This window comes from Corvus kubaryi, unplaced genomic scaffold, assembly GCF_017639235.1.
Source record: "Corvus kubaryi isolate FWS band 111438036 unplaced genomic scaffold, C.kubaryi_AGA036_p1.0 split3-131, whole genome shotgun sequence".
In the NCBI taxonomy this organism is placed as follows: Eukaryota; Metazoa; Chordata; class Aves; order Passeriformes; family Corvidae; genus Corvus; species Corvus kubaryi.
The window spans coordinates 603,244-614,911 of NW_024582083.1; the positions used below are offsets into that span (position 1 = coordinate 603,244).

At 39.1% G+C, this 11,668-nt stretch overlaps 1 long non-coding RNA gene across 1 annotated transcript; it reads left to right on the forward strand.

Annotated features, from left to right (window-relative positions):
- The first annotated feature begins 58 nt into the window (after positions 1 to 58).
- Positions 59 to 9,103, forward strand: LOC121658280. The gene is made up of 3 exons (XR_006013919.1): positions 59 to 433; positions 974 to 1,065; positions 5,834 to 9,103. It is a non-coding gene; the product is annotated as an uncharacterized LOC121658280 (long non-coding RNA).
- Positions 9,104 to 11,668: the final 2,565 nt, after the last annotated feature.

The following is an 11,668-nucleotide window of genomic DNA, read 5'->3' on the forward strand; positions in this document are numbered from 1 at the left end:
CCTCAGCCTCCGCCTCCGCCTCAGCCCCCGCCCCCGGCCCGCCGCCCGGGCGCAGCTCCGTGCCCGCCGCCCGCCCTCGGGTGCCGCGCTGTCCCGGGGCCATGCTCAGTGCTGCTCTCTCGGCAGCCCGCGACTGAATTCAAAACGAAGACCACTTACAGCAGGCTCCGGGCTGGCGTCCTTGCGGGGCCGTGTCTCGGGAGGCAGCGCTGGGAGGCGAAAGTACCCCAGCAGCAGATGGTTGGCCAAAGTGTGGGGGTAAAGGCAGCGTAGTGTTGCTGTCAGCTTGTAGTGCAGAGTATTTTCCCATCCCCAATTGGTCTTGCAGGGACTTCTTGAAGAAAGGATGGAGTCTATGCAGCTAGTTACTGTTTCCAGTGGACCGGGTTGCCCCTTCAAATCACGAAAAGTTCTAGCATGCATTAGGCACTTTGTAAGTTTTCTAAGATATTTCTGGCTCAGTTGTATATTTTGTGAAGAAACACGTTTTCTTTTAAATGTGTCATTGCTAATTTAATTTTTTAACCCTCTGTGATCACACTGAGACAGAGTGTGGCCACTCACAGTGTCCAGACTACTCACTTTATGGATCTCTCTATCTTACTGACATTGACAGCCGTGTGTATTCTGGATACTCCTCAACCACTTAGTTGTGCTTAGTTATTCTTGGGCAATCTTTGTTAGTCTCTGATATTTTCAGCTATAACCTTTCTGAAGGGGGAAGGATCAGAATGACACAGTGCTCAAGCATGTGCAAAGTATGAATTTCCAAAGCATCATATTTATTACCTGTTGTGTGCTCTGTTCATCTGCTAATGTTTCTTAACCTTCTGTTTGTTCTGTATGAACATCCCTTAACCTTCAGCTAATGCTAGTGAGGACTCTGAAGAGGATCAAAGCTGTAACTGGCGTCTGAAAGACAAGCAAGATTGTATCCTCTCCAGGTTGTAATTGTTCTATGTGTATTATTTAGGAGAAGCCAGGACTGTCACCCTGAACAGCTGCAGTGACTCTACCGCTCTTGAAAACATGTCGAAGTGCCAAGGGGTGAAAACTGCTCTTGAGGTATGAGCTGCTTCAAAGAAGTTCCAAGTTTTTTATCTTAGTTTCTGTGACTTTTCTTGGCTATCTTTTTCTAGAAAAAATACTCAACTGAAACCTCCCATCCAGAACATTTACATTCATCACTTGCATTCATTTGTTCTTGTTTTATACAGATAAGCACATTTAATGAACTAGACAACTGTCTTAAATTAAAAAGAAGCCTTAAACTTGCTGGTTTGACTAAGATAAAGTCCAACTCCTGTGATAAGAGCATACTCTATTCCAGTTTCTCCACCTAAATGTTCCTTTTTCCTCCTCCTTATTGTGCTTCCTCTTTTTTTTTTCATTTCTGACAAGAACACAAATCCCACTGATCAGCAAGCAGAGGACAAAAGTCTTCAGTGACAGTGAAGTGAGGCCACAATTTGCTGGTTGGTGTTCAAGTAATTAGCATTACTTTTGTAAGGTGTTCTGCCTTGCCAAGTAGGTACCTTAGCAGGTGTGCTTGACACCTACACAGATCTAATAATCATCAGAGTTATTCAGGGTGGTTCAATAGATCAGTCTGTGACTTGATTGTGAAATTTTTATGAAGATGCTGTGTGACTGCCAGAACTTCCCGTTCCTTTGTATGACTATACAACTTACCTGCACAGGGCCTTTGCCTGAGCTTTTCCTCAGCCTAAAAAGCATGAAGTCTTTACCTTCTGTTTGTTTTGCAAGGAGCAGCTGTGTCTGTTCTGGAAAAACCAGAAGTGCTAGTGTGTAGTATGTTGTACCTAGTCCCACAGCCAAGCAGCTAATAACGTGCCAGCTAATGACGATGGCTAGGATATTTTTTTTACTATAAATACATTTATATTGATTAAAAATATTTCATGCCCATCTATTAAAAAAAATAATTAAAATAGCATTAATTTTTTAAAAGAATTAACAAAAAAACCCCACAAATAAAAAGAAGTCTTTCACAAAAATTCACATATCACCTCATGTTGCTTAGCTACTATTGTTTTCATTTATGACCAACAGCACATTTATGTCTCATTTCCTCACATTTTGTTGGCTTCCTTACATGAATGCAGGCACCTTTTTGTCCTTTAATCAGGGGAGTTTGGATTCTGAATTTGGCAATGATGATATTTGAGGGGAAACAGTAGAGGAGAAGGACATTTAAAGAAAAAAAAATGAAGCAATTTAGAATAGTTGTTCACAGTGTTACAAACCAAGAAAGCTAAGTCAGGAATTTGATTCATCACTCAGATACATAAGTTTAAGTAACTACCTTTTTTCATCAGCATAATAATAAAGGTTGTGGAAGTACTCCTCCTTCTGCTGCCTGTCTATAAAATACTATAGGCTAGCTGTAATCTTGCTTTTAGCCTTTTTCTTCAGATATGTAATACATTATATCAGCACAGTGCTATTTAAAAAGTGAACACAATTGCTGCTAAGTAGTTGCTATTTCTCTGTGCTTGTTCAAAGATAATTTTCTAATAATCTCTGTTTATTAGGAGATTTAGAAATTTGGTCTACTGTATAATCCATTACTACAAAGTGCGGTATACTTACAAAACACCTCTATCCAATGTCTTGAATACATATATGCAGTGTGTGAGAGACATGCCATTACACAAGTGTTTAAGATAAAATCAAAAGAACAAATTCTGCGAACTAGAATTTTAGAATCTTAAGGTCACAGTAAGTTTACATTTATTAGCACTCATTTGAATAGGTATAATTTTATATATAATTGTAAACCTTGTTTCTACTGAATGGAAAATGAAGAGTTCTCAATGGATTACTGAAGAGCGCAGTTAGGGAAAAAATTACAAGTTTAAATATTTTAAGTGTGTAAATACTTACTGCATACAACATCAGTTAACATATTTAGAAGTATGTGACTGCCAGTTTCAACTGGTTTACCTAAAACATGTATGTAATCCTTACAGTAGTAGTCCACTCTTGTTCTACTAGATCACCCAACCTTTGTTTTGGTTTTGATACATCATTTTAATTACTAGATTCACAGTATTTTTTTATAGTGAGAGCTTTTAGTGCTGTAGATAGGTTTTAATAAAGTAAGATTCTCTTCTTCTCAATTCCTGTTCCATCTTCCATCAAATTTTGCAGACACTGTCACTTCAGTGTACAGAAACTTGAAAGTCTGGCTCCTGAAGGATGCTCTAATGCTGGATAGTCTAAAAAAGTCTATTCTTAAATTATTTCCACTGCAAGTCATTCAGTAATCAGAAGGTATCCGATAAGGGTAAGATAAAAAGATGTGGTGTGGCCCAACAATGCTATGCTGCCCTTAGGGAAAGCTCTGCTTAGACATTAGATACACAGGAGCAAATGCTCTACTTAGGCATTACCTTTGCCATACCAGTAATAATTACAATATTTGGGGACTATCTGTCACAATTGTATCCTCACAAAGAGGCGTAATATCTACTTTTCTTCCCCTCAGTTTCATTTAAAAATTGGCATGAATGGAAACAGGATTTGGCTCACAAACTTTTTCACATTCAACTATAAGATATAATTATTATTACTGTTTCTGTTTCATACTACAATTAGTGCTTAAACTGTATTTAGCTCTATGTAAAGAATACAGTCTCTGCTCTGAGAATATGGGATTGTGACAGATCCCAGCATTACTAAAAATACAAATGGGAAGTGAAAAGGTAAAAATAACAGTGGAAATTTGCACAAATTGGTTGTAATAGTCCTGAAAGCCATACTGCAGTAAGTGCAGTCTGTGTTCCAGCCTAACATTACAGTCACTTCAGAAGTACTCATTTTATTTCAAGCTTCTGTAAGTTTTTTAAATCCCGTGGAGGTTAAAAAAATCAGTTCACTGCTGAATATGTTTAATACAAAGAAACATTTCACGCCATGTATGGTTTCAGATTTTCACATCATGCAAGCGTAAACTTTTGTGTTGAGCAGCAAAGGGCTATTTATACATGGTAATCATGTAATCAAAAACTGCCACTTGCTATGCAGCTTTTGCTTCATAAGTAAAATGCCCATTAAGAATTCTGTGGCCGTTAAACACAAGCTATTGAAAAGAGAAGAATGCATCACTGGTATTGATAAAAACTCTTTCAGCCTTTCACCAATTAATGTACAAGTTTGAATGCTGGAGGCTTAACTGTGGCCATGGGTTACTTCAGCTAATCTATTACTACAAATCATTTGGCAAAACGTCTTACATGTCCATAATGAAGTCTAGAGATAGGACTGATGAAAACAGGTAGATAATACAGCTGTAGAGAGAGATTTTTGACTGCTTTATGCAGATGAGACAAAGAGCAAAATAATAGCAAAGAGAAAAAGTGTGAAAAACAGAATGGACACTCTTGTCTACTTTTTAAAATTTTACTGATTTCCCAGATATAGTAAAAAGCAAATAAATGGAGGTTAAAGAAAGGATACAACTTTTCAATTTCATATCTATTTTTAGAAATACACATTAGAGGTATAAAAGTTCAGAATTAAGTATCACAATGTATCTTACTTTGTGCTAAAGATGAGTTTGAGTTTTAAATGGTTTAACACTTAAGAAAATACCTAATTTGGAGAGTGAAGAGTACTCCCTCTGCAGAGTAATTTTTTTCACTTTCTTCTGATTTTTCAAAATCACAGTTCTGTTTACATTCTGTTATAAGGCTGTCACAATATGACAAGCATTTATTTGAACTATATAAAGGGACACACAGAGGTTTTCCTGAAAGTATTTGAGTTGAGAGTATATATTTTCTATGATGATTTTCATTAAAAAAGGGGAATATTTAAGATAATTACTTCAGGAAAACTACTGATAAAATTGAAGTAAAGACAGACGATGAAATTTCAGGGAAAAATTAGGTGGCTTCCCCGACCCCGCTCGTGACAACCTGTTTTTTTCTCAGTTTTCTGATTAGTTTGTCTGAAAATCTTAAAATGAACTTGTCAAGAACTAGTTCGTGTAAACTAACTTTTTGGGCTGTATGGTTAAATATTAATATTCCAACAAATACTCTCTTGAAAATTTTAAGTTCTGAAGTTACCTATTTTTTTTTTACCTCAGTATATTAGTCCGGATCCCAATATTCTTTTGCATAGAAATATTGGCAAAGGACTGTCCTTGATACCAGTAAAAATTCTACTCCAGGAACACAATAATAAACTACTCATTCTATGAGCACCTGCTTGTACCAGAATTATTGGAATAAACCTTTTCATACTTTTACCTTTGATTTAAATTTTCCCTTCATTTTTTTCTGTTTACTGTGAGTCCAATTTTAATAGATTTTCTAGTTACAAGTACTGATCCTGAGCTATTTTATTAAACAACAAGTTTGCAGTACTTCTAGTCTTCCTTACACACACAGAAAGGGTTATTCTAAATGAAGATTTACTCAATTTCTGGAACAGCAGCATGATACGCTTTTCACTTTCTATGAACAACCTCTCTGCAAAATTATGTGCAGTAACTAGACCTATGTGATTGTTATTGCTATGCCTCCCTGAATATAACATGTTAATATTTTAATGTCTTTGAATTTATTGCCTCTTTGTACAACAAAAGAATCTGTACAATGTGTGGGGTATATCCCACTTGCTTTTTCCCAGTCTACAGCATTTTTCATTTTCACTGAAAGTTCCCTCAAGCAATATAGACTTTGCAAATACTGTTCCTCTTTTCTTGTTTATATGCATATGAAACAGTAAATATTCAGATTGATGCCTTCAGCATACTATGTCACTTTTCACAATGCAAACTGCTCCCAATTACTGTTCTTAGGTAAGCTCACAATGAGCATGACTACAGGAAATTGATGATTTTAACAGCTGGTTTGCAATAGGCCAATCCTGGATATCCACGACTACTGAAACGAGTCCATCTCTCTGTCTCGCCGTGCCTTCAGGAAGCACTAGATGGCAGTACGTCAGTTGTTTAAATGTAATTTTAATTAATGAGCTGTAGCCGGTTTTTTCTGAGAAAGGGGCGTGTTGGTTGATTGACCTGGTTAGGACTATCTCGCAATATTGCTGTTAGAGTGGGGAATATGACGGAGGAGAAGTATATGGACTTTGATGGGCTTGCATCTAATAGATATAGTATTATACTTTAGAGTTATTATCTGTGAAAAAAATGACTTTTGCTTCATTTTTCAAGAAAACAATGTTTTGACAAGTTAAACAAGTATGACAGAACATAACAATAAAAAAAAGTATTTTCTACACTCTTATGAAGTAAAATAGTCCAGGAAAAAACCCCAATGACTGCTTATGACATATTGTTTGCTAAAAAACTAAATGTTGCAAGTAAGTCCATTTTTGTTTTCTGGTGTAGACTGTACACAATAATAGAGCATAACTTATTTCAGTAGTGTATAATTCTGTGTTGAGGGTGAAACTTCTCATCAGCTTTGCATGTTGCTGATTGAGATGGTCTGACTTTTCCCAAGACATCCTTGCTGCAGGTTTCTGCCGCTACCTTTGCATCATGTCTAAGTGACCACATGGCTACAAGGTGAAATCTGATAATTTTTGATGGGCTTTCTTCTGGTTCAGTGAATGGAACCCACTCAGAATAGAGACCTGACTGCCTTATCCAGTGTACAGGAAGCAACACAAGTCTGCAGATACCAGAAAGTGACTCTTTCACAGTCATCTCAGGGATACACTATATCCAAACCTTTGAAATCCAAACCTTTGCAGCACTGGGCCTTAGATCTGCTCATCAAGACATCTACTTTGCATCTTTGTAGTTTCCAGTACAAATATGAATCATAGCCATGACCTACATTTGCCTGCATTTGTAACTCTTACTTGAGCTAGGACTTCCTTTTGGAAGCTGTAATCTAGCAGGAACACAGCACTGACCACAGGGACCTGGCTTCTCCATCAAGTAGAATTCAAAAGCATCATACTATTTGCTTTTTATGTGGCCCTTCTTTTCCAGAAATAGGATTAGAGTACTTAAAGTCTGTTTACTAGACTGTGTGTCATATCAAGTCCTTTTGGAAATTATGCTATATCTGGTTTTGAACACTGAAAAACCAGTTCTTAGGTGCTAATTTTCATCATCATCATCATAAGGTCCATGAATTTTACAGACTAAATCTTATCCCTTTACCTATTTTCATTAAATATGTGCCATTCTTAGTGCTCCAGCAATTGCTCACACAGGAGAATAAATGCTAGAAAAGACTAAATATTTTCATCCATGCATAATTGTATTAAAGTGATTTTGGTCACAGTACAATTTCTCTTTGATAGCAGCTGCTTTGCTATTCCTTATTTCACAATCCCAATTTACATGTTTTATTTTTTCTCTCTCTGCCTACTCTCCAGTACATATTCCTCTGCAATCTGGTCCCTTTCTCAGTCTGCTGCATGCACTTTCTTGCATTTCCTTTTCACATTACTTTTCAGTGTAATTCTTCTCAACTGCATTCATGTCCTTAGCTCAATGGTTCTCTGAAACGTTAAATATTCCATGCTTCTGAAGCAAGAAAAAGGAGTTTCTTCCACTAGAGTGAGGCCTTTTAAGATTAGGCAACGCTGGATTAATGCTGATATTAGTGCTAGTGTCGTAGACAAAAGAATGTAGTAGTAGCTAATGTCTGTGTTGAACCTAAGTCCTGTCATGAATTCCAGAAAGGTCCTTGTGGATTTGTTTAGATACAGGGGCCTGGGTTGTATAAAGGTCTGCTGCTGGATGGTAATGTTACTGGGGGTGAAATGCACAGGAGAAAAAATGCCTGTGTGCCCTCATGTATTTTTGATAAATGCATACTTATTTTTGCATAGATTTTGTACACAACGTACTCACAACTCAATTCAGGAAGATACAAACATGGATAACCTAACAGCTAACAAAGTGAAGAAGCACATTGTTTTTCTTTTTGAAGCAATAGGAGTACAGAGAGGTACTTAAGTATTCAAATCCAGCCCCCCTCCTTTCCTCTTCCCTGGTCATGGAAAGAATCCCAGCCTCAGCAGCATGTCCTCATAAGCATTCTACCCAAATCCTTCAGAAGCTATGACTTCTAATATCTTAAACAAGAGTAAATGTTCTTACCACCTTATTTTTTGTCTTTTTTGGAGAGGTCTTCCTAACCTATGTTTGTCAATTAAAAATAAGTAAGAACTTTTATCAGTGTCCTCTGTGGCTAAACCTAAACCAGATTTCTTCTGACGTGACCACGTCAGCATAATGCATGATCCCTTGAAGATGCTAATAAAACACCACGTATATCTGCAGTCACACTGACTTTTACCAGGATTAGTTATTCTATTTGTAGGACTGTGTAACTTGTGGGACTATCTTGCTAGCAAGCAGAGCTCTGCTAGCATAACTTCATTTTCACTGGGTGTAATTCACTGATGGATAGTCTCGAGGTTTCTGTATCAGTAAAGTACTTCTAGTGTCAATAGATCTGAAGAATCATGTGATCCTAAGTAAGTGTTGGCCACACTCGTTTGTAACTCACTAAAACAAGTGGGAAAGCGCTGAGTTCTTATAGGCACAGCCTGAAACATGACAGGGAATTTTCTCAGTAAATGCAGTAATTCGAATTGCTGCAGCATCAACAAAAATGACATCTGTTTCATCATAGATAAGATACATAGCCCATTTCCTTTCAAAACTACATACATACACCCACAGACATACATAAATAAGTTTTTTCTCTGAAAGTTCTTTTCTAAGAAGAGGTATTGGATCAAGCAGAATCCCATAAAAATACAGACGTTGTATTTAAAGGATGGGTTTTCTCATGGTTAGAGATACAAGTTGTTTTGCCACAACCACATAATGTATTTTGGATGAAGTAGTTTTTTGCTTCCACTCTTTATGATTCCTTTTGAAATTATTGAATTACAAAGACATAATTTTCAGGAAAAAAAAAAAAAAAGAACCTTGCCCTATTTGTTTCTTTCTGATGCTCTGCATCACAGAATTTAACTGAACTAATGTTGAACATTTGGCTCTGAAGCCAAAACAACACTGCAAGAAAATGAGAGAAGTCAGGTTGGAAATGCTTAATGTTCATTTAAGAATAAATGTTTGTGCTGTTTTTGGCTGGTGTAGAGTTAATTTTCTTCACAGCGGCTGGCATGGGGCTTTGTTTTGGATCTGTGCTGAACAGAGTTGATAACATAGAGATGTTCTTGTTATTTCTCAGCAGGGCTTACACAGAGCCAAAGCTTTTTTTGCTTTTCATTTTGCCACACTGGTGAGGAAGTTGGGGGTGCATGGGAGGCTGGGAGGAGACACAGCCTGGACAGGTGACCCCAATTGACCAAAGGGACATTCCCACACCACATGACATCATGGTCAGTATATAAAGTGGGAGAAGAAGGAGGAAGGGGAGGATATTTGGAGTGATGGTGTTTGTCTTCCCAAGTAACCATTATGCATGATGGGGCCCTGCTCTCCTGGAGATGGCTCCACACCTGCCTGCCCATGGGAAGCAATGAATTAATTCCTTGATTTGATTTGCTTGTGTGTGCAGCTTCTGCTTTCCCTGTTACACTGTCTTAATCTCAACCCACAAATTCTTTACCTTTTACCCTCCTGATTTTGTCCCCAATCCTACTGTTGGGGGAGTGAGCGAGTGGCTGCCTGGGGCTTGGCTGCTGGCTCGGGTTAAACCACAACAGTGTTGCTAAACAGTTCTGCCGTGTTAGCATGGGGCAGAATCTGCAGCTGCCTACCTGCTTGCAGGATGTATATGCAAATAGTGTACAAAGCCCCTCAGCTTACAGACCAGCTCACAAGTTTACAATGGTCTCGTGTGGATCCTTAAACATAACGCAGTAGAATTCACTTAGGTCTTATGGATCAGTAGAAGTTGGGATCCTTGTCTTACAAAGTGACATGTCAAGGAGTTTAGTCTAAGTTACAGAAACCTGGAAGTGTGATGTGACAGTCATCATCAACTCTCAGATCTAACCAGGCCACATCTACTTAGGAACTCAGACCTTGGTGATGCTATGCTACGTGGAGCCAGCTGAATTTCAACCCCCTATTTCAGAGAGCATTATTGCTGGCTGGCTCCTTTGGAGCAGACTTCCCTGCAAGCAGGTTTTGTTGTGTATTTAAATCTTTAACAAGTACCTTGTCTTCTCCAATACAACCCAAAGGCAAATCTAGTTGTCTCTTGAGAAGAGACAAATTCAGCAGTTACAAAGCACACACTTCGTAAAAACAGGCACTGCCAACTATGTTTATTTAATTTAGAAAAACCTCCAGTGGAAACCCATTGGAAAAATTTTGAAGTGTTCCCAAATCAAACATCACTGTAGTGAAAAACGATTGGTAAACTGAGAAAATTAAAATGGCATTTTCCAAGTGAGGAGTATTATTGGAGATTAGCAAAGATGAAAATTATAGATTAAAATACATAAAGTTTTAATAGCCAGTGATTTTATTAGAAACACTGGTGAAGGCTTTCAGCATCCATCTATAATATTCTTCACCCAAAACACACTTGCCATTTTGTTTTGCCTCCTACTTGAAATATGCTGTCCTCAAACTCTTCTCACTCTTACAAAAATAGTGTTGGTCAGTTATTAGTAGATTTATTAGTTTAGAGATACTATTCCAATTTAAAATCTCTTGCTTCCGTGAAGAAGCATTTTAATTTTACTTAAATACCTGAATTGTGTTCAACTTGCTAAACCCATTTTCCACTACACAATCTTCAAAGATTTAGAAGTAATTTACAGAGGTTTAAATGCAGTAAATTCTTCTCTAATGCCGCAACTCAGAAGTTGCTAAATGTATTCTCGATCATTGCTTGAATTAGTGCTGTTTACAAAGACACGTTTGAAATAGATCCCTGTTCATTTTTCTTTTTGCCATTTTGCATCACAGAGGCTACTTCAGCAAACACTAATAACAACTCATGTACTTAATGATCAATGTCAGCAACGTTTGCTAAAGACAGGAGGCCAGCTGTTTTGAGTGGCAGGGTTCCTGCTGGACTTGATCAAATAAAAGCCGATGAGATCCAGCCGGTCACAAGGAACTACAGCCTTTTCACCTCCTCTGTCCCGATGCACTTTGGCTCTTCCGTTCGGCCCCTGCTCGAGCTGGTGTCGGACCTTGGCTGGCATGCGAAGAAGATGCCCGTGACCCTCACGGCATGCACCTGCTGGTGGATTTTCTCACTGAGGAGACCTGGGACCGCTTTATTTTTTTTTTTTTTTTACCCTAGGACAGAGCACCTGTGTCTCCCCACGCGAGCGCTCCAAGCCATCCTTCCTGGTGCTGCGGACAGCCTAACCCGGGCGCTCCCCGGGATGTGTCGCTGCGCAGGGCAGCTCGGGGTGTCGCTCTCCAGCTCTGCCCTGAGCCACGGCTTTCCTGAGAAGGAGGAGACACGCACTTGGGCGCTAGACCCTGGCTCATCCCACTCGAAGGCCACGCTTCTTTCGGCAAGGGCAGCGCCGTCTCAGCCTCCTCCACAAATCCCGAGGCCAGGGCGGAAGGCTCCAGCGAGGCGGCCCCTGCGCACCGCAGCTACCGCAGCCCTCGCCGCCGCCGCCACCGCCGCAGAGACCACGCGGGCCGGGCCGGGCCGGCCGCTGCCGCCGCGCCTGCGCACAGCGGCCCGTCCCCGCC